The 19,637-nt window shown below is 47.2% G+C and overlaps 20 non-coding genes across 20 annotated transcripts; all 20 read left to right on the top strand.

Moving 5' to 3' along the window:
* Positions 1-2,052: 2,052 nt before the first annotated feature.
* Positions 2,053-2,125, top strand: Trnak-cuu (transfer RNA lysine (anticodon CUU)). The gene has a single exon. It is a non-coding gene; the product is annotated as a tRNA-Lys (tRNA).
* Positions 2,126-2,624: 499 nt separating this feature from the next.
* Trnat-agu (transfer RNA threonine (anticodon AGU)) lies at positions 2,625-2,696 on the top strand. Its single transcript has one exon. It is a non-coding gene; the product is annotated as a tRNA-Thr (tRNA).
* A 536-nt stretch (positions 2,697-3,232) lies between these two features.
* Positions 3,233-3,305, top strand: Trnar-ucg (transfer RNA arginine (anticodon UCG)). The gene has a single exon. It is a non-coding gene; the product is annotated as a tRNA-Arg (tRNA).
* Positions 3,306-3,745: 440 nt separating this feature from the next.
* Positions 3,746-3,818, top strand: Trnak-cuu (transfer RNA lysine (anticodon CUU)). The gene has a single exon. It is a non-coding gene; the product is annotated as a tRNA-Lys (tRNA).
* A 321-nt stretch (positions 3,819-4,139) lies between these two features.
* Positions 4,140-4,211, top strand: Trnat-agu (transfer RNA threonine (anticodon AGU)). The gene has a single exon. It is a non-coding gene; the product is annotated as a tRNA-Thr (tRNA).
* A 536-nt stretch (positions 4,212-4,747) lies between these two features.
* On the top strand, positions 4,748-4,820 carry Trnar-ucg (transfer RNA arginine (anticodon UCG)). The gene has a single exon. It is a non-coding gene; the product is annotated as a tRNA-Arg (tRNA).
* A 440-nt stretch (positions 4,821-5,260) lies between these two features.
* On the top strand, positions 5,261-5,333 carry Trnak-cuu (transfer RNA lysine (anticodon CUU)). Its single transcript has one exon. It is a non-coding gene; the product is annotated as a tRNA-Lys (tRNA).
* Positions 5,334-6,274: 941 nt separating this feature from the next.
* Positions 6,275-6,347, top strand: Trnar-ucg (transfer RNA arginine (anticodon UCG)). Its single transcript has one exon. It is a non-coding gene; the product is annotated as a tRNA-Arg (tRNA).
* Positions 6,348-6,787: 440 nt separating this feature from the next.
* Trnak-cuu (transfer RNA lysine (anticodon CUU)) lies at positions 6,788-6,860 on the top strand. Its single transcript has one exon. It is a non-coding gene; the product is annotated as a tRNA-Lys (tRNA).
* A 321-nt stretch (positions 6,861-7,181) lies between these two features.
* Positions 7,182-7,253, top strand: Trnat-agu (transfer RNA threonine (anticodon AGU)). Its single transcript has one exon. It is a non-coding gene; the product is annotated as a tRNA-Thr (tRNA).
* A 1,048-nt stretch (positions 7,254-8,301) lies between these two features.
* On the top strand, positions 8,302-8,374 carry Trnak-cuu (transfer RNA lysine (anticodon CUU)). The gene has a single exon. It is a non-coding gene; the product is annotated as a tRNA-Lys (tRNA).
* Positions 8,375-8,695: 321 nt separating this feature from the next.
* Trnat-agu (transfer RNA threonine (anticodon AGU)) lies at positions 8,696-8,767 on the top strand. Its single transcript has one exon. It is a non-coding gene; the product is annotated as a tRNA-Thr (tRNA).
* Positions 8,768-9,801: 1,034 nt separating this feature from the next.
* On the top strand, positions 9,802-9,874 carry Trnak-cuu (transfer RNA lysine (anticodon CUU)). The gene has a single exon. It is a non-coding gene; the product is annotated as a tRNA-Lys (tRNA).
* Positions 9,875-10,195: 321 nt separating this feature from the next.
* Positions 10,196-10,267, top strand: Trnat-agu (transfer RNA threonine (anticodon AGU)). The gene has a single exon. It is a non-coding gene; the product is annotated as a tRNA-Thr (tRNA).
* Positions 10,268-10,803: 536 nt separating this feature from the next.
* Trnar-ucg (transfer RNA arginine (anticodon UCG)) lies at positions 10,804-10,876 on the top strand. Its single transcript has one exon. It is a non-coding gene; the product is annotated as a tRNA-Arg (tRNA).
* A 440-nt stretch (positions 10,877-11,316) lies between these two features.
* Trnak-cuu (transfer RNA lysine (anticodon CUU)) lies at positions 11,317-11,389 on the top strand. Its single transcript has one exon. It is a non-coding gene; the product is annotated as a tRNA-Lys (tRNA).
* Positions 11,390-11,710: 321 nt separating this feature from the next.
* Trnat-agu (transfer RNA threonine (anticodon AGU)) lies at positions 11,711-11,782 on the top strand. Its single transcript has one exon. It is a non-coding gene; the product is annotated as a tRNA-Thr (tRNA).
* A 565-nt stretch (positions 11,783-12,347) lies between these two features.
* On the top strand, positions 12,348-12,420 carry Trnar-ucg (transfer RNA arginine (anticodon UCG)). Its single transcript has one exon. It is a non-coding gene; the product is annotated as a tRNA-Arg (tRNA).
* A 440-nt stretch (positions 12,421-12,860) lies between these two features.
* On the top strand, positions 12,861-12,933 carry Trnak-cuu (transfer RNA lysine (anticodon CUU)). The gene has a single exon. It is a non-coding gene; the product is annotated as a tRNA-Lys (tRNA).
* A 6,390-nt stretch (positions 12,934-19,323) lies between these two features.
* On the top strand, positions 19,324-19,396 carry Trnak-cuu (transfer RNA lysine (anticodon CUU)). The gene has a single exon. It is a non-coding gene; the product is annotated as a tRNA-Lys (tRNA).
* Positions 19,397-19,637: the final 241 nt, after the last annotated feature.

Below are 19,637 nucleotides of genomic sequence, written 5' to 3' on the forward strand. Positions count from 1 at the left end.
TTTTGTTGCAACTACTGCATCTGATTCAGGACCCAAGGGCTACGCCACAGGCGTCTGCGCACAGTCGAGCATGTGTGTTGAATAATGGTGCTGATAGCCACGTATAATTTCAAGCAGATTTGATGCCTTTCGGAGACAATTTTTCATTGAATAGGATTGTAGCTGATTTGTGGCAGCAGGAAATAAGCTGTAGTCAAAAGAATCTTCAATAGATGGTCGCAGGTCAAATCAGTATTGTATGGCTCGTAACGCGTTGTGTGCAGCCCGGCTAGCATCAAAAGCCTACTACATGGCGCAGCTTCTGCCGCTCCCTGCCGTAATTGCTCGAAATATTATGTCGAAGATAACGAATTTTATTTGGCGCGGGGAAATTTTTCGAGTATCTGCCACAACTGCAACACTCCACCCCCTAAACGGAGGGATGGGCTTAGTCGACATCAAGAAAAAGGCAGCAGCTCTCTATGTCACACGGACGGTCTCTATCATTAACAATTACCCTTCGGGCATTACGGCGCCATTATTCACTGCCGTCAGGCCGCCAAGTCATGACCCCCCGCTGAACATTCAGACCATCAGTTACAAGCTGCAATACATCCGAGATTATTACCTTGCACGCAGCTACATCAGTCAAGAGCTCTTAAATTCTCGACATTTAGCGGCTCCAGCAATATTGGCATACTGGCGACAACACGAAGGACCGAATCCAATTGTTACGAAGTACAGTGGCATCAACTGGGATATAGTATGGCGTAATGTCAGTTCCAGTGTCCTTACTTCCGCCGCTCGAACTGCATGGTACAAAGCAATCAATGATGTGATTAGCACCAATGAGAGGCTACATAAAATCGGACTCAGTGATACACCTCTCTGCCATAGCTGTCAACTGGTGGATACCGTTATGCACCGTTATACCTGCGGAGAACGTGCACGGAATTGGGGCTGGCTGAGAGAAAAAATAGCCATTATTACCAGGACTACAACCACCAACATACCTTCAACTATGTTGTCTCGACCCGACGTGCGATATTATCCGCCGGCGAAAAATAACGTCGTTATGTGGTTGTTGGGCAACTATTCCAGCTATGTTTTTAATAAACTTGGTGGCGACGATCATTTGGAATTCAAGATGATTATGGACATTGAATTCGCGAAAACCTTCAGATATCCTAATCATGGCAACCTTTTCGGCAATATGCTTAAAATAATATTTAATAGAATGGGTATAGGGTAAGATATGTGAGTCTAAGGGGGTGGGCCCGGACCGCGGGACACCAGTAGTGCCGCGAAGAGGCCCCACTGCTTCTGTCTCTCGTGTACTGGTTCCCACCCCCCCCACCCCCACCCCCCCTCTTCGCAGACTCCACTCCAGTACACTGGAAACTGAGGATATTCCTTGTGTTAGTACCGGAGCCATTTTTTTCTAATTTTCTCCAGAAGTAACGACACACAGCAAAGAAGTGTGTTTTAATTGTTGATTTCCATTTCCTTTTTATTGTAAATGCCGGCTCCAGAAAAAAAAAGTGGTTACAGAAAAAAAAAAAAAATGTGGCCTAAAGGATAAGGCGTCGGACTTCGGATCCGAAGACTGCAGGTTCGAATCCTGTCACGGTCGAATTTTTCCTGTTCTGCAAAAGATGCATGCTGTTTTACTGTGTTGTTTGAGTACTGCAAAACTAGTTGAAAGTAGCTGCTGTCCGCTTCCTGGCTGCAAAACCGGCGTCTACCTGAAGCACAAGCAAGACAAGGGTGATCTGTAGCGAAATTTTCGGCACAGTGCTGTTCAGGAGAGTTATTGTTGCAACTGCTGCACCTGAATCAGGACCCAAGGGCTACGCCACAGGCGTCTGCGCACAGTCGAGCATGTGTGTTGAATAATGGTGCTGATAGCCACGTATCATTTCAAGCAGATTTGATGCCTTTCGGAGACAATTTTTCATTGAATAGGATTGTAGCTGATTTGTGGCAGCAGGAAGTAAGCTGTAGTCAAAAGAATCTTCAATAGATGGTCGCAGGTCAAATCAGTATTGTATGGCTCGTAAGGCGTTGTGTGCAGTCCGGCTAGCTCAGTCGGTAGAGCATGAGACTCTTAATCTCAGGGTCGTGGGTTCGAGCCCCAAGCTGGGCGGCAAAAGTTTTTGTGTGTACGCGGATCCAACATGCGCCCCTCTCGTGAGCCTTGCGTGATGAACGTAACGGGTTACGACGATGCCTTTAAAAAAAAAAAAAAAAAAAAAAGCTAGCTTAGTCGGTAGAGCATGAGACTCTTAATCTCAGGGCCGTGGGTTCGAGCCCCACGCTGGGAGGCTCAAAATTTTGTGTCTACGCGGATCCAACATGCGCCCCTCTCGTGAGCCTTGCGTGATGAACGTAACGGGTTACGACGATGCCTAGCTTCATATGAATATCAGAGGAACGGTATTTGAAGCTGAAAGTAACTCTGACATGAAATAAATGTGTTGTTTTGGAATTTAATTTGTACATCGATATCGTGTGAGATGTGTAGGAAAGCAGCAGCTGTGCTAACTAAATGCAAATAATGGTCGCTCATGCAGTGCGTTTCGAGCTGAAGGGCTCCGATTCACTAGTCTGTAAGAACAAAGTACCCGAAAATCGCGCTAGGAGGCGCCTCCTTAGCTCAGTGGCGGAGCGCTGGTCTAGTAAACCAGAGGTCGTGAGTTCGATCCTCACAGGTGGCAAATGAATTTTGTAACAGCCCCTCCCACCGTGGCCCTTTCGAAAAAAGCGGTCAAGGATAAAAAATATTATGAATGGGTGCGGTATTTAAGAAATGCTCTCGCAAATGAATAGTGTGAATGGTGCTATTAAAGTGGGCACCAGAAACTGCTGCTTTTGGCAGTCTCCGGAGAATGCCGACGTGAAATACTTAGTTCTTGTGATGTATTTTCTACCCCTGATAAAGACCCTCGCGATTGTCGTCGTCGTCGCCGCCGCTTTGCTAATAGCGACAACTCGCCATTGAATCACATAGGGTGAGGTACCTTCCGCAAGCGACTGAGATGGCACTAAGCGATTGAAGCTGATTTGCAACCTCTTGTTTGATCAGCGTCATGAGGGCTTGTATGTAACTTGCGATGTGACACAGCAAGAAGTAGCGTCGTACTTTTAGTACTGAAATTTGAGATGGAGAAATGCGTCAAAGATGGGAAATTCATTCTGCCAAGTGTACAAATGGCGAAAATGAGGTGTGTGTGGGGAAGTATATTGCGCCAGTGACCGTGTGGCCTAATGGATAAGGCGTCGGACTTCGGATCCGAAGATTGCAGGTTCGAATCCTGTCACGGTCGAGTTTTTCCTGTTCTACAAAAGTTGCATGCTGTTTTACTGTGTTGTTTGAGTACTGCAAAACTAGTTGAAAGTAGCTGCTGTCCGCTTCCTGGCTGCAAAACCGGCGTCTACCTGAAGCACAAGCAAGACAAGGGTGATCTGTAGCGAAATTTTCGGCACAGTGCCGTTCAGGAGAGTTTTTGTTGCAACTACTGCATCTGATTCAGGACCCAAGGGCTACGCCACAGGCGTCTGCGCACAGTCGAGCATGTGTGTTGAATAATGGTGCTGATAGCCACGTATAATTTCAAGCAGATTTGATGCCTTTCGGAGACAATTTTTCATTGAATAGGATTGTAGCTGATTTGTGGCAGCAGGAAATAAGCTGTAGTCAAAAGAATCTTCAATAGATGGTCGCAGGTCAAATCAGTATTGTATGGCTCGTAACGCGTTGTGTGCAGCCCGGCTAGCTCAGTCGGTAGAGCATGAGACTCTTAATCTCAGGGTCGTGGGTTCGAGCCCCACGCTGGGCGGCTCAAAATTTTGTGTCTACGCGGATCCAACATGCGCCCCTCTCGTGAGCCTTGCGTGATGAACGTAACGGGTTACGACGATGCCTAGCTTCGGATGAATATCAGAGGAACGGTATTTGAAGCTGAAAGTAACTCTGACATGAAATAAATGTGTTGTTTTGGAATTTAATTTGTACATCGATATCGTGTGAGTTGTGTAGGAAAGCAGCAGCTGTGCTAACTAAATGCAAATAATGGTCGCTCATGCAGTGCGTTTCGAGCTGAAGGGCTCCGATTCACTAGTCTGTAAGAACAAAGTACCCGAAAGTCGCGCTAGGAGGCGCCTCCGTAGCTCAGTGGCGGAGCGCTGGACTAGTAAACCAGAGGTCGTGAGTTCGATCCTCACAGGTGGCAAATGAATTTTGTAACAGCCCCTCCCACCGTGGCCCTTTCGAAAAAAGCGGTCAAGGATAAAAAATATTATGAATGGGTGCGGTATTTAAGAAATGCTCTCGCAAATGAATAGTGTGAATGGTGCTATTAAAGTGGGCACCAGAAACTGCTGCTTTTGGCAGTCTCCGGAGAATGCCGACGTGAAATACTTAGTTCTTGTGATGTATTTTCTACCCCTGATAAAGACCCTCGCGATTGTCGTCGTCGTCGCCGCCGCTTTGGTAATAGCGACAACTCGCCATTGTATCACATAGGGTGAGGTACCTTCCGCAAGCGACTGAGATGGCACTAAGCGATTGAAGCTGATTTGCAACCTCTTGTTTGATCAGCGTCATAAGGGCTTGAATGTAACTTGCGATGGGACACAGCAAGAAGTAGCGTCGTACTTTTAGTACTGAAATTTGAGATGGAGAAATGCGTCAAAGATGGGAAATTCATTCTGCCAAGTGTACAAATGGCGAAAATGAGGTGTGTGTGGGGAAGTATATTGCGCCAGTGACCGTGTGGCCTAATGGATAAGGCGTCGGACTTCGGATCCGAAGATTGCAGGTTCGAATCCTGTCACGGTCGAGTTTTTCCTGTTCTACAAAAGTTGCATGCTGTTTTACTGTGTTGTTTGAGTACTGCAAAACTAGTTGAAAGTAGCTGCTGTCCGCTTCCTGGCTGCAAAACCGGCGTCTACCTGAAGCACAAGCAAGACAAGGGTGATCTGTAGCGAAATTTTCGGCACAGTGCCGTTCAGGAGAGTTTTTGTTGCAACTACTGCATCTGATTCAGGACCCAAGGGCTACGCCACAGGCGTCTGCGCACAGTCGAGCATGTGTGTTGAATAATGGTGCTGATAGCCACGTATAATTTCAAGCAGATTTGATGCCTTTCGGAGACAATTTTTCATTGAATAGGATTGTAGCTGATTTGTGGCAGCAGGAAATAAGCTGTAGTCAAAAGAATCTTCAATAGATGGTCGCAGGTCAAATCAGTATTGCATGGCTCGTAACGCGTTGTGTGCAGCCCGGCTAGCTCAGTCGGTAGAGCATGAGACTCTTAATCTCAGGGTCGTGGGTTCGAGCCCCACGCTGGGTGGCTCAAAATTTTGTGTCTACGCGGATCCAACATGCGCCCCTCTCGTGAGCCTTGCGTGATGAACGTAACGGGTTACGACGATGCCTAGCTTAATATGAATATCAGAGGAACGGTATTTGAAGCTGAAAGTAACTCTGACATGAAATAAATGTGTTGTTTTGGAATTTAATTTGTACATCGATATCGTGTGAGATGTGTAGGAAAGCAGCAGCTGTGGTAACTAAATGCAAATAATGGTCGCTCATGCAGTGCGTTTCGAGCTGAAGGGCTCCGATTCACTAGTCTGTAAGAACAAAGTACCCGAAAGTCGCGCTTGGAGGCGCTTCCTTAGCTCAGTGGCGGAGCGCTGGTCTAGTAAACCTGAGGTCGGGAGTTCGATCCTCACAGGTGGCAAATGAATTTTGTAACAGCCCCTCCCACCGTGGCCCTTTCGAAAAAAGCGGTCAAGGATAAAAAATATTATGAATGGGTGCGGTATTTAAGAAATGCTCTCGCAAATGAATAGTGTGAATGGTGCTATTAAAGTGGGCACCAGAAACTGCTGCTTTTGGCAGTCTCCGGAGAATGCCGACGTGAAATACTTAGTTCTTGTGATGTATTTTCTACCCCTGATAAAGACCCTCGCGATTGTCGTCGTCGTCGTCAGCGGCGCCGCCGCCGCTTTGGTAATAGCGACAACTCGCCATTGTATCACATAGGGTAAGGTACCTTCTGCAAGCAACTGAGATGGCACTAAGCGATTGAAGCTGATTTGCAACCTCTTGTTTGATCAGCGTCATAAGGGCTTGAATGTAACTTGCGATGGGACACAGCAAGAAGTAGCGTCGTACTTTTAGTACTGAAATTTGAGATGGAGAAATGCGTCAAAGATGGGAAATTCATTCTGCCAAGTGTACAAATGGCGAAAATGAGGTGTGTGTGGGGAAGTATATTGCGCCAGTGACCGTGTGGCCTAATGGATAAGGCGTCGGACTTCGGATTCGAAGATTGCAGGTTCGAATCCTGTCACGGTCGAGTTTTTCCTGTTCTACAAAAGTTGCATGCTGTTTTACTGTGTTGTTTGAGTACTGCAAAACTAGTTGAAAGTAGCTGCTGTCCGCTTCCTGGCTGCAAAACCGGCGTCTACCTGAAGCACAAGCAAGACAAGGGTGATCTGTAGCGAAATTTTCGGCACAGTGCCGTTCAGGAGAGTTTTTGTTGCAACTACTGCATCTGATTCAGGACCCAAGGGCTACGCCACAGGCGTCTGCGCACAGTCGAGCATGTGTGTTGAATAATGGTGCTGATAGCCACGTATCATTTCAAGCAGATTTGATGCCTTTCGGAGACAATTTTTCATTGAATAGGATTGTAGCTGATTTGTGGCAGCAGGAAATAAGCTGTAGTCAAAAGAATCTTCAATAGATGGTCGCAGGTCAAATCAGTATTGTATGGCTCGTAACGCGTTGCGTGCAGCCCGGCTAGCTCAGTCGGTAGAGCACGAGACTCTTAATCTCAGGGTCGTGGGTTCGAGCCCCACGCTGGGCGGCTCAAAATTTTGTGTCTACGCGGATCCAACATGCGCCCCTCTCGTGAGCCTTGCGTGATGAACGTAACGGGATACGACGATGCCTAGCTTCGTATGAATATCAGAGGAACGGTATTTGAAGCTGAAAGTAACTCTGACATGAAATAAATGTGTTGTTTTGGAATTTAATTTGTACATCGATATCGTGTGAGATGTGTAGGAAAGCAGCAGCTGTGCTAACTAAATGCAAATAATGGTCGCTCATGCAGTGCGTTTCGAGCTGAAGGGCTCCGATTCACTAGTCTGTAAGAACAAAGTACCCGAAAATCGCGCTAGAAGGCGCCTCCTTAGCTCAGTGGCGGAGCGCTGGTCTAGTAAACCAGAGGTCGTGAGTTCGATCCCCACTGGAGGCAAATGAATTTTGTAACAGCCCCTCCCACCGTGGCCCTTTCGAAAAAAGCGGTCAAGGATAAAAAATATTATGAATGGGTGCGGTATTTAAGAAATGCTCTCGCAAATGAATAGTGTGAATGGTGCTATTAAAGTGGGCACCAGAAACTGCTGCTTTTGGCAGTCTCCGGAAAATGCCGACGTGAAATACTTAGTTCTTGTGATGTATTTTCTACCCCTGATAAAGACCCTCGCGATTGTCGTCGTCGTCGCCGCCGCTTTGGTAATACCGACAACTCGCCATTGTATCACCTAGGGTGAGGTACCTTCCGCAAGCGACTGAGATGGCACTAAGCGATTGAAGCTGATTTGCAACCTCTTGTTTGATCAGCGTCATAAGGGCTTGAATGTAACTTGCGATGGGACACAGCAAGAAGTAGCGTCGTACCTTTAGTACTGAAATTTGAGATGGAGAAATGCGTCAAAGATGGGAAATTCATTCTGCCAAGTGTACAAATGGCGAAAATGAGGTGTGTGTGGGGAAGTATATTGCGCCAGTGACCGTTGGCGTAATGTATAAGGCGTCGGACTTCGGATCCGAAGATTGCAGGTTCGAATCCTGTCCCGGTCGAGTTTTTTCTGTTCTACAAAAGTTGCATGCTGTTTTACTGTGTTGTTTGAGTACTGCAAAACTAGTTGAAAGTAGCTGCTGTCCGCTTCCTGGCTGCGAAACCGGCGTCTACCTGAAGCACAAGCAAGACAAGGGTGATCTGTAGCGAAATTTTCGGCACAGTGCCGTTCAGGAGAGTTTTTGTTGCAACTACTGCATCTGATTCAGGACCCAAGGGCTACGCCACAGGCGTCTGCGCACAGTCGAGCATGTGTGTTGAATAATGGTGCTGATAGCCACGTATCATTTCAAGCAGATTTGATGCCTTTCGGAGACAATTTTTCATTGAATAGGATTGTAGCTGATTTGTGGCAGCAGGAAATAAGCTGTAGTCAAAAGAATCTTCAATAGATGGTCGCAGGTCAAATCAGTATTGTATGGCTCGTAACGCGTTGCGTGCAGCCCGGCTAGCTCAGTCGGTAGAGCACGAGACTCTTAATCTCAGGGTCGTGGGTTCGAGCCCCACGCTGGGCGGCTCAAAATTTTGTGTCTACGCGGATCCAACATGCGCCCCTCTCGTGAGCCTTGCGTGATGAACGTAACGGGTTACGACGATGCCTAGCTTCGTATGAATATCAGAGGAACGGTATTTGAAGCTGAAAGTAACTCTGACATGAAATAAATGTGTTGTTTTGGAATTTAATTTGTACATCGATATCGTGTGAGATGTGTAGGAAAGCAGCAGCTGTGCTAACTAAATGCAAATAATGGTCGCTCATGCGGTGCGTTTCGAGCTGAAGGGCTCCGATTCACTAGTCTGTAAGAACAAAGTACCCGAAAATCGCGCTAGGAGGCGCTTCCTTAGCTCAGTGGCGGAGCGCTGGTCTAGTAAACTAGAGGTCGTGAGTTCGATCCTCACAGGTGGCAAATGAATTTTGTAACAGCCCCTCCCACTGTGGCCCTTTCGAAAAAAGCGGTCAAGGATAAAAAATATTATGAATGGGTGCGGTATTTAAGAAATGCTCTCGCAAATGAATAGTGTGAATGGTGCTATTAAAGTGGGCACCGGTGAATGCCGACGTGAAATACTTAGTTCTTGTGATGTATTTTCTACCCCTGATAAAGACCCTCGCGATTGTCGTCGTCGTCGTCGGCGGCGCCGCCGCCGTTTTGGTAATAGCGACAACTCGCCATTGTATCACATAGGGTAAGGTACCTTCTGCAAGCAACTGAGATGGCACTAAGCGATTGAAGCTGATTTGCAACCTCTTGTTTGATCAGCGTCATAAGGGCTTGAATGTAACTTGCGATGGGACACAGCCATAAGTAGCGTCGTACTTTTAGTACTGAAATTTGAGATGGAGAACTGCGTCAAAGAGGGAAATTCATTCTGCCAAGTGTACAAATGGCGAAAATGAGGTGTGGGTGGGGAAGTATATTGCGCCAGTGACCGTGTGGCGTAATGGATAAGGCGTCGGAATTCGGATCCGAAGATTGCAGGTTCGAATCCTGTCACAGTCGAGTTTTTCCTGTTCTACAAAAGTTGCATGCTGTTTTACTGTGTTGTTTGAGTACTGCAAAACTAGTTGAAAGTAGCTGCTGTCCGCTTCCTGGCTGCAAAACCGGCGTCTACCTGAAGCACATGCAAGACAAGGGTGATCTGTAGCGAAATTTTCGACACAGTGCCGTTCAGGAGAGTTTTTGTTGCAACTACTGCATCTGATTCAGGACCCAGGGGCTACGCCACAGGCGTCTGCGCACAGTCGAGCATGTGTGTTGAATAATGGTGCTGATAGCCACGTATAATTTCAAGCAAATTTGATGCCTTTCGGAGACAATTTTTCATTGAATAGGATTGTAGCTGATTTGTGGCAGCAGGAAATAAGCTGTAGCCAAAAGAATCTTCAATAGATGGTCGCAGGTCAAATCAGTATTGTATGGCTCGTAACGCGTTGTGTGCAGCCCGGCTAGCTCAGTCGGTAGAGCATGAGTCTCTTAATCTCAGGGTTGTGGGTTCGAGCCCCACGCTGGGCGGCTCAAAATTTTGTGTCTACGCGGATCCAACATGCGCCCCTCTCGTGAGCCTTGCGTGATGAACGTAACGGGTTACGACGATGCCTAGCTTCGTATGAATATCAGAGGAACGGTATTTGAAGCTGAAAGTAACTCTGACATGAAATAAATGTGTTGTTTTGGAATTTAATTTGTACATCGATATCGTGTGAGATGTGTAGGAAAGCAGCAGCTGTGCTAACTAAATGCAAATAATCGTCGCTCATGCGGTGCGTTTCGAGCTGAAGGGCTCCGATTCACTAGTCTGTAAGAACAAAGTACCCGAAAGTCGCGCTCGGAGGCGCCTCCTTAGCTCAGTGGCGGAGCGCTGGTCTAGTAAACCAGAGGTCGTGAGTTCGATCCTCACAGGTGGCAAATGAATTTTGTAACATCCCCTCCCACCGTGGCCCTTTCGAAAAAAGCGGTCAAGGATAAAAAATATTATGAATGGGTGCGGTATTTAAGAAATGCTCTCGCAAATGAATAGTGTGAATGGTGCTATTAAAGTGGGCACCAGAAACTGCTGCTTTTGGCAGTCTCCGGAGAATGCCGACGTGAAATACTTAGTTCTTGTGATGTATTTTCTACCCCTGATAAAGACCCTCGCGATTGTCGTCGTCGTCGCCGCCGCTTTGGTAATAGCGACAACTCGCCATTGTATCACATAGGGTGAGGTACCTTCCGCAAGCGACTGAGATGGCACTAAGCGATTGAAGCTGATTTGCAACCTCTTGTTTGATCAGCGTCATAAGGGCTTGAATGTAACTTGCGATGGGACACAGCAAGAAGTAGCGTCGTACTTTTAGTACTGAAATTTGAGATGGAGAAATGCGTGAAAGATGGGAAATTCATTCTGCCAAGTGTACAAATGGCGAAAATGAGGTGTGTGTGGGGAAGTATATTGCGCCAGTGACCGTGTGGCCTAATGGACAAGGCGTCGGACTTCGGATCCGAAGATTGCAGGTTCGAATCCTGTAACGGTCGAGTTTTTCCTGTTCTACAAAAGTTGCATGCTGTTTTACTGTGTTGTTTGAGTACTGCAAAACTAGTTGAAAGTAGCTGCTGTCCGCTTCCTGGCTGCAAAACCGGCGTCTACCTGAAGCACAAGCAAGACAAGGGTGATCTGTAGCGAAATTTTCGGCACAGTGCCGTTCAGGAGAGTTTTTGTTGCAACTACTGCATCTGATTCAGGACCCAGGGGCTACGCCACAGGCGTCTGCGCACAGTCGAGCATGTGTGTTGAATAATGGTGCTGATAGCCACGTATAATTTCAAGCAGATTTGATGCCTTTCGGAGACAATTTTTCATTGAATAGGATTGTAGCTGATTTGTGGCAGCAGGAAATAAGCTGTAGCCAAAAGAATCTTCAATAGATGGTCGCAGGTCAAATCAGTATTGTATGGCTCGTAACGCGTTGTGTGCAGCCCGGCTAGCTCAGTCGGTAGAGCATGAGTCTCTTAATCTCAGGGTCGTGGGTTCGAGCCCCACGCTGGGCGGCTCAAAATTTTGTGTCTGGGCGGATCCAACATGCGCCCCTCTCGTGAGCCTTGCGTGATGAACGTAACGGGTTACGACGATGCCTAGCTTCGGATGAATATCAGAGGAACGGTATTTGAAGCTGAAAGTAACTCTGAAATGAAATAAATGTGTTGTTTTGGAATTTTAGGTGTACATCGATATCGTGTGAGATGTGTAGGAAAGCAGCAGCTGTGCTAACTAAATGCAAATAATGGTCGCTCATGCGGTGCGTTTCGAGCTGAATGGCTCCGATTCACTAGTCTGTAAGAACAAAGTAGCCGAAAAGTGCGCTAGGAGGCGCCTCCTTAGCTCAGTGGCAGAGCGCTGGTCTAGTAAACCAGAGGTCGTGAGTTCGATCCTCACAGGAGGCAAATGAATTTTGTAACAGCCCCTCCCACCGTGGCCCTTTCGAAAAAAGCGGTCAAGGTTAAAAAAAATTATGAATGGGTGCGGTATTTAAGAAATGCTCTCGCAAATGAATAGTGTGAATGGTGCTATTAAAGTGGGCACCAGAAACTGCTGCTTTTGGCAGTCTCCGGAGAATGCCGACGTGAAATGCTTAGTTCTTGTGATTTATTTTCTACCCCTGATAAAGACCCTCGCGATTGTCGTCGTCGTCGTCGTTGTCGGCGGCGGCGGCGGCGGCGCCGCCGCCGTTTTGGTAATAGCGACAACTCGCCATTGTATCACATAGGGTAAGGTACCTTCTGCAAGCAACTGAGATGGCACTAAGCGATTGAAGCTGATTTGCAACCTCTTGTTTGATCAGCGTCATAAGGGCTTGAATGTAACTTGCGATGGGACACAGCCATAAGTAGCGTCGTACTTTTAGTACTGAAATTTGAGATGGAGAACTGCGTCAAAGAGGGAAATTCATTCTGCCAAGTGTACAAATGGCGAAAATGAGGTGTGGGTGGGGAAGTGTATTGCGCCAGTGACCGTGTGGCCTAATGGATAAGGCGTCGGACTTCGGATCCGACGATTGCAGGTTCGAATCCTGTCAGAGTCGAGTTTTTCCTGTTCTGCAAAAGATGCATGCTGTTTTACTGTGTTGTTTGAGTACTGCAAAACTAGTTGGAAGTTGCTGCTGTCCGCTTCTTGGCTGCAAATCCGGCGTCTACCTGAAGCACAAGCAAGTCAAGGGTGATCTGTAGCGAAATTTTCGGCACAGTGCCGTTCAGGAGAGCTTTTGTTGGAACTTATGCATCTGATTCAGGACCCAAGGGCTACGCCACAGGCGTCTGCGCACAGTCGAGCATGTGTGTTGAATAATGGTGCTGATAGCCACGTATCATTTCAAGCAGATTTGATGCCTTTCGGAGACAATTTTTCATTGAATAGGATTGTAGCTGATTTGTGGCAGCAGGAAATAAGCTGTAGTCAAAAGAATCTTCAATAGATGGTCGCAGGTCAAATCAGTATTGTATGGCTTGTAACGCGTTGCGTGCAGCCCGGCTAGCTCAGTCGGTAGAGCATGAGACTCTTAATCCCAGGGTCGTGGGTTCGAGCACCACGCTGGGTGGCTCAATATTTTGTGTCTACGCGGATCCAACGTGCGCCCCTCTCGTGAGCCTTGCGTAATGAACGTAACGGGTTACGACGATGCCTAGCTTCGTATGAATATCAGAGGAACGGTATTTGAAGCTGAAAGTAACTCTGAAATGAAATAAATGTGTTGTTTTGGAATTTTAGGTGTACATCGATATCGTGTGAGATGTGTAGGAAAGCAGCAGCTGTGCTAACTAAATGCAAATAATGGTCGCTCATGCGGTGCGTTTCGAGCTGAATGGCTCCGATTCACTAGTCTGTAAGAACAAAGTAGCCGAAAAGCGCGCTAGGAGGCGCCTCCTTAGCTCAGTGGCAGTCAGCCGGCAGCGGCCGTTCCGGTCGGACGCAGGTTGTTTACGCTCTCGCCTGTGGCGGTCGTGTGCTGTTTGGTAAGTGTGCGCTTTGCTGCGTGGTTGTCGTGTCGAATGATGAATTGCAATCGCTTATAATGGATCACCTTATTCGGAAAGACACATTGAAATTGAGTTTTGACCCGAACTATGCACGCCCCAAGTCCTTTGAAGTTGAGTTATTTATTAGAGACGTTATGAAAATCACTATTGATGATATGGTTGGCATTCACCTTTCTATCGTCAGCAGTACGGTCTACCTAAAATTGTTGCGACCCGAGAAATGCGAGCAGGTCATTCAATCTTGTGGAGGAGTTTTAAAGTTCAACCATTCTGACGGCAATGTAGGTGACGTCCGAGTTTCGCTTGCCGGTCTTGGAGTGAGAACTGTTCGCATATTTGAATTACCCTTTGAAATATCCGCTGATCAAATTAATGCCAAATTGAGGGAATATGGAACGGTCATCAGTCATACAGCAGAAAAGTGGTCGAATATGCACATTTTCCCGGTGTTAAACGGTGTCCGGCAGGTGAGGATTGATATGTTGAAGCACATTCCGTCCTACATCACTGTGTGTGGCTACAGAGCAATAGTGATTTATGATGGGCAGCCGAGAACCTGTGCGGGATGTGGTTCCACCGAACATATCCGTGCTCAATGTGTCCAACGGCGCGTAGCGCAAATACCGGCCGGTGAGCGTGAGCAGCGGGGCCCGACGTCTACGCTGCCTGTATCATACGTCGCCGCCGCCCGGGCCAACGTTACCTCGGAACCTAGTTTCGATGTTTCGCTAGAGAGTTTGCGCGAAGTGCAGGAAGGCGTCACGCCGATGGATACGAATGACGTTCCAACTGTTCCTTCTTCACACACCTCGAAGGGGGGCGATACTCACTCGGAGCAGGGGCAGCAACCGGGCACCGAAAGTATTCCGGCGGGCGTCCCGGTTCGAGAAGACAAGTCCGACGTGGACCGGGTGGAGTCGAACGAGCTGGCTGGCCACCAGCCCCCGCGGTCCCCCAAATCACAGAAGAAACGCCGGCTAGCACATCAAGGGGCAGAAGCAAAGGCGCCAACTTTGCGTGAAAAAGCGAACCACATACGACAGAAACTGACTGAAGTGACTGAACCATCGTCGTCGGCATCCAGCAAAACGACAAAAAAATCCCGGACGGACGAATCGGACACTGATCACGGACGATTACCCTCAGGAGACCCTGCGATAACAGATATCATGGAACCGAACCCTGTGTCTGACGTATCCAAGCTATCGGATTGCGGTATGCTACCGGACAGGTTCGTGTGCGATTGGTCGGATGACGTGGAAGAGGGCGGTCGGGAAGACGATTTCGACAAGGATCGGCGACGTATAGATGGTCCGCTATCAGAAGCTCAAGCTGATGTGTCCCACCAGCAACAAACGGCTACCGCCGGCGTCGGCGCAGTGGCTGATGACGTAGACTTCTTTTAGTCGATGTTCGCCATTAACATCCATACTCGGCTTATTGTCACCTAGATCTCTGTTCTCATGCCGTCCTTGCAGGCTTACCGAATTGCGACATTGAACATCAATAAGATCAGTAGCCCACTAAACTTAAAAAATCTTCAAGATTTTCTCTATGCCGCCGATATTGATCTCATCATGCTGCAGGAAGTGACCAATATTAACCTTGACCGTATCACGGGCTACAATGCCGTCGTCAATCCTGGACATGGCACTGATCCAGGGACCGCGATCATGGCTAAGGAAGGGATAGTGATGTCACATATCGAGCGCCTGGCGTCTGGCAGAGGTATAGCGATCACTATCAATACTACTAGGTTTATCAATCTCTACGCCCCATCTGGCTCTGGGAGACGACGACAGAGAGCAGAGTTTTTTAAAGATGACATTGTGCCACTTTTTACACCACCTTCAGAACAACTTATATTCGCTGGTGACTTTAACTGTGTCCTCAGTCCCAAAGACCAGACGCCGAACTTCAATCCGTCCGCCGAGCTTCGCACTCTCATTGAAGAGTTGAATTTAATAGATACGTGGGAGCTTAAACACGGTGACAGGCCCGGATTCACTTTCGTTACTGGCCACTCAGCTAGCCGCATCGATAGAATCTACGCATTATCAAATATGAGGGAACATGTTTTGCAGGCAGAGCTATGGCCGACTGTCTTTACAGATCATGTGGCATATATATGTACCGTCAATTTAGCCAAACAAGGGACGTACAGGGCAAGGGGACCCTGGAAACTAAATGTAGCGTGTTTACCAGAACCCGGGTGTCACACAGTCTTCCGCAATACGTGGGCAGAATGCGAACGAAAGTTCCCCGCGTACGATTCTACCATTACGTGGTGGGTAAAATGTGCGAAACCCGCCTTAACAAAAGCGATGAAGAATTATTCCCGAGATCGATGTGCCTGGCAGAAGCAAACCCTGGAATTTTATTTTCAGTGTTTAAGAGATTTATATCGAGAAGATGCAACAGTAATAGCAAATCGTATGCATATTAAAAGAATACAGGCTACGATTCTAACCCTCCAACGGAAGCAATTGGAAGGCTGTAAAGTCAGGACACGTCTGCAAAACGCTGTACAGGACGAAACGACATCAATGTATCATGTTATTCGCGAACAGAAAAGGGGGCGCAGAAAGATATTGACAGAACTGCACACTGCAGATGGTCGACTCTTACACCGACAGCGCGACATACGAGACGAGATTTGCAACCATTTTACAGCACAGTTCACGGAACACCCAGTGGATATGGCGGCGCAGCAAGCCCTTCTGGCACGCCGTTTTGCGACATTGAGCACGGCAGAAGCAGACGGCCTCGCTGCAGTCATAACTGAAGATGAAGTAGAGGACGCCATTCGAGGGAGCCCACAGAATAAATCGCCTGGCCCCGACGGCTTACCGGCTGAGTTTTATCAAACCTTTCGTCACCATTTAGTTCCAAAGCTGACCTTGGTCTGTAATGATATCTTAAATGCTGGGAGTGATATCTTAAGGGAATTCTGTGAGGGCATAGTGGTACTGGTACCCAAAACCCCAGCTGGAAAGACAGTCGAAAATCTCCGACCGCTTACATTACTTAATGCCGATTATAAGATATTCGCGCGGGTCATGATGCAGCGATTCAGTACGGTACTTAGTACTGTCACGGGGGCCTACCAGACGAGCGTTGGGAACACTAGAAACATACAGCAGACGTTAAGTGCATATAGAGATATCATAGCTACAGCCGCCGCTTGCGACATGCGATGCGCTCTCGTCTCGTTAGATTTTGAGAAAGCATTCGATAAAATCAGTCACTCATATCTTCTGAGCGCGATGGCAGCAATGAATTTTCCACGGAAAGTTATTGACACTGTTACACTCCTGCTGCGAAACGGTACGTCCAAGATCTGTCTCAACGGACAACTCAGTAAACCTATTAACATCGCTCGGTCAGTACGACAAGGTTGCCCGATGTCAATGGCTTTGTTTGCAGTTGCTCTTGAACCCTTACTGTTCTCCCTGGCGCAAGACCTTCCGGGAATACGCATACATGGCCAGAAGCTCGTATGCCAGGCATTTGCGGATGACGTCGGTTTCGTGGTGACGAAAGATGAAGATTTGGAACGCGCGTTTCAGCTGATATCCACTTATGCAGCCGCATCAGGAGCGAAAGTCAACTGTAAAAAGTCTGGCATTATGGAACTTGGTAGAGGACTCGAACTTGGCAATAGCCAATCACTAAAAAGAATGACAACATTTAAATGTCTCGGCATTGAATACACGCGCACCATCCGCTGCACGTCTGCTCTTAATTACCGAAAATTATTGGCACAAATTCGGGCCGGCATACGGCAACATCATTTGCGAAATCTCAACGCCATACAAAGAGTGCTTTTAGTCAACACTTATATTGTTTCTAAAGTGAATTATGTCGCACAAATCCTACCAATACCAAAGGTCATAGCACAACGAATGCTTGCAGCGCTCGGACACTTTGTCAGTAGGGGACAAATTTTCAAAGTCCCATTTGCAACCTTGACGCTCCCCTTGGGGAAGGGCGGCCTAAATCTGACTGATGTTCACCACAAAGCGAAAGCATTATATATCAGCAACATGTATAAACAATGGCAACGATCATCAAATTCCTTAACGGCCCACCTTCTCAATGAAATTGCACCTGCCAGCATGACGCCTCCGGTAAACGTAAGTCACATCCCGACTGCGTTTTGCCACTTTAGTACTTTTTTCCTCGAATACAGCTATATTCAAAGCAACCTACCTGAAAATGCTCTTTACAGGGTCAAAGCACTTTACAGCTGTCTGACGGACAGTAAGCCGCGCAACAGAATAGAAGGGAAGTATAGAGACTGCAACTGGGCCAAGATCTGGGAAAACATTCATGACGCACACTTACCATCGCAGGTGCGGTCTACATGGTACATGGCGGTCAATCGGATCATACCGACATATTCAAAACTACACATGATCCACTTGGCAGACGCTCCGAATTGCGTTTACTGTACTCTAATCGATACCATCGAACATCGCTTTCTATGCGACAGTGTGAAGGACATTTGGCTTCTCTTTGCACGGAAGCTCTCAAGTATGCTGCGTACTGCACCTAGGATGATTACTCCAGCTGGACTCCTCACTCCTGATGCAGTTCCATACCCCCCGGCAAAACGACGAGCAGTCAATTGGCTTCAAGGTCAGACGGTGTATTATATATTATCGGCGCCAGAAAAAAATAAAGAAGACTATTGGCTATACCTAATAACTCAACACCAGAAACTTCAACGAATAGACAAATATAGAGAAAAGTATGCTTTCTTTCTCCTCCGAACGTTGACGTAGAGAGATATTCCTCCAGGGCGACGTCGCATTTCGAAACCTCTGATGGATGGCCCTTTCACGACTATGATAGTCGCAATTAGGATTCGGATTTCGGCGATCGAACGGCCACGAATATGCAACGGACCACCCCGACAGTGGTGATGCTTTGGGGGATGATGCCTCTCATGTCGAGAGCACTGCGAGGCTGTTCTACGAGATCCCCGTCGAATTTTGCAGATCTAATATACAAATTATAAATTATTCTTTTCTTGTTTATTCAATTAGTACGATTCGTTTCTTGGAAAGAAGACGTATTTATGTTGTGTTTCACCTTCTCCTGTCAGAGGAAGAGAAGAGTTGTTCCTTCTTGCTGTGGAAGACTCCAGCATCACCACGTTTATTTTCATACATTCAGTCTCCCGTGGAAAGTGATAAGTTTTCTAACAGTCCTGCAGAAGATTTCATTTGCTTTATTTTCCACATCACATATAGTGGCATAACCAAATAACCACATGGATACTGAAGAGAATCCATTTGTTTCACGATAAATTTTTTATTTCAACGGAGATTTTTGCCAATGGCGGAGAAGCCGAGCCGATGAAGGCACTTTTGGCGAGCGTGTGGACGGGCTACAAGGGGTGGATGGAGGCCCGAAAAAACAAAAAAAACAAAAAAAAAGAAAAAAGATGGATAAGGCGTCGGACTTCTGATCCGAAGATTGCAGGTTCGAATCTTGTCACGGTCGAGTTTTTCCTGTTCTGCAAAAGATGCATGCTGTTTTACTGTGTTGTTTGAGTACTGCAAAACTAGTTGGAAGTTGCTGCTGTCCGCTTCCTGGCTGCAGAACCGGCGTCTACCTGAAGCACAAGCAAGTCAAGGGTGATCTGTAGCGAAATTTTCGGCACAGTGCCGTTCAGGAGAGTTTTTGTTGGAACTACTGCATCTGATTCAGGACCCAAGGGCTATGCCACAGGCGTCTGCGCACAGTCGAGCATGTGTGTTGAATAATGGTGCTGATAGCCACGTATCATTTCAAGCAGATTTGATGCCTTTCGGAGACAATTTTTCATTGAATAGGATTGTAGCTGATTTGTGGCAGCAGGAAATAAGCTGTAGTCAAAAGAATCTTCAATAGATGGTCGCAGGTCAAATCAGTATTGTATGGCTCGTAACGCGTTGCGTGCAGCCCGGTTAGCTCAGTCGGTAGAGCATGAGACTCTTAATCTCAGGGTCGTGGGTTCGAGCCCCACGCTGGGCGGCGCAAAATTTTGTGTCTACGCGGATCCAACATGCCCCCCTCTCGTGAGCCTAACGTAATGAACGTAACGGGTTACGACGATGCCTAGCTTCGTATGAATATCAGAGGAACGGTATTTGAAGCTGAAAGTCACTCTGAAATGAAATAAATGTGTTGTTTTGGAATTTTAGGTGTACATCGATATCGTGTGAGATGTGTAGGAAAGCAGCAGCTGTGCTAACTAAATGCAAATAATGGTCGC

The sequence above is a fragment of the Schistocerca cancellata genome, chromosome 8, assembly GCF_023864275.1.
Source record: "Schistocerca cancellata isolate TAMUIC-IGC-003103 chromosome 8, iqSchCanc2.1, whole genome shotgun sequence".
In the NCBI taxonomy this organism is placed as follows: Eukaryota; Metazoa; Arthropoda; class Insecta; order Orthoptera; family Acrididae; genus Schistocerca; species Schistocerca cancellata.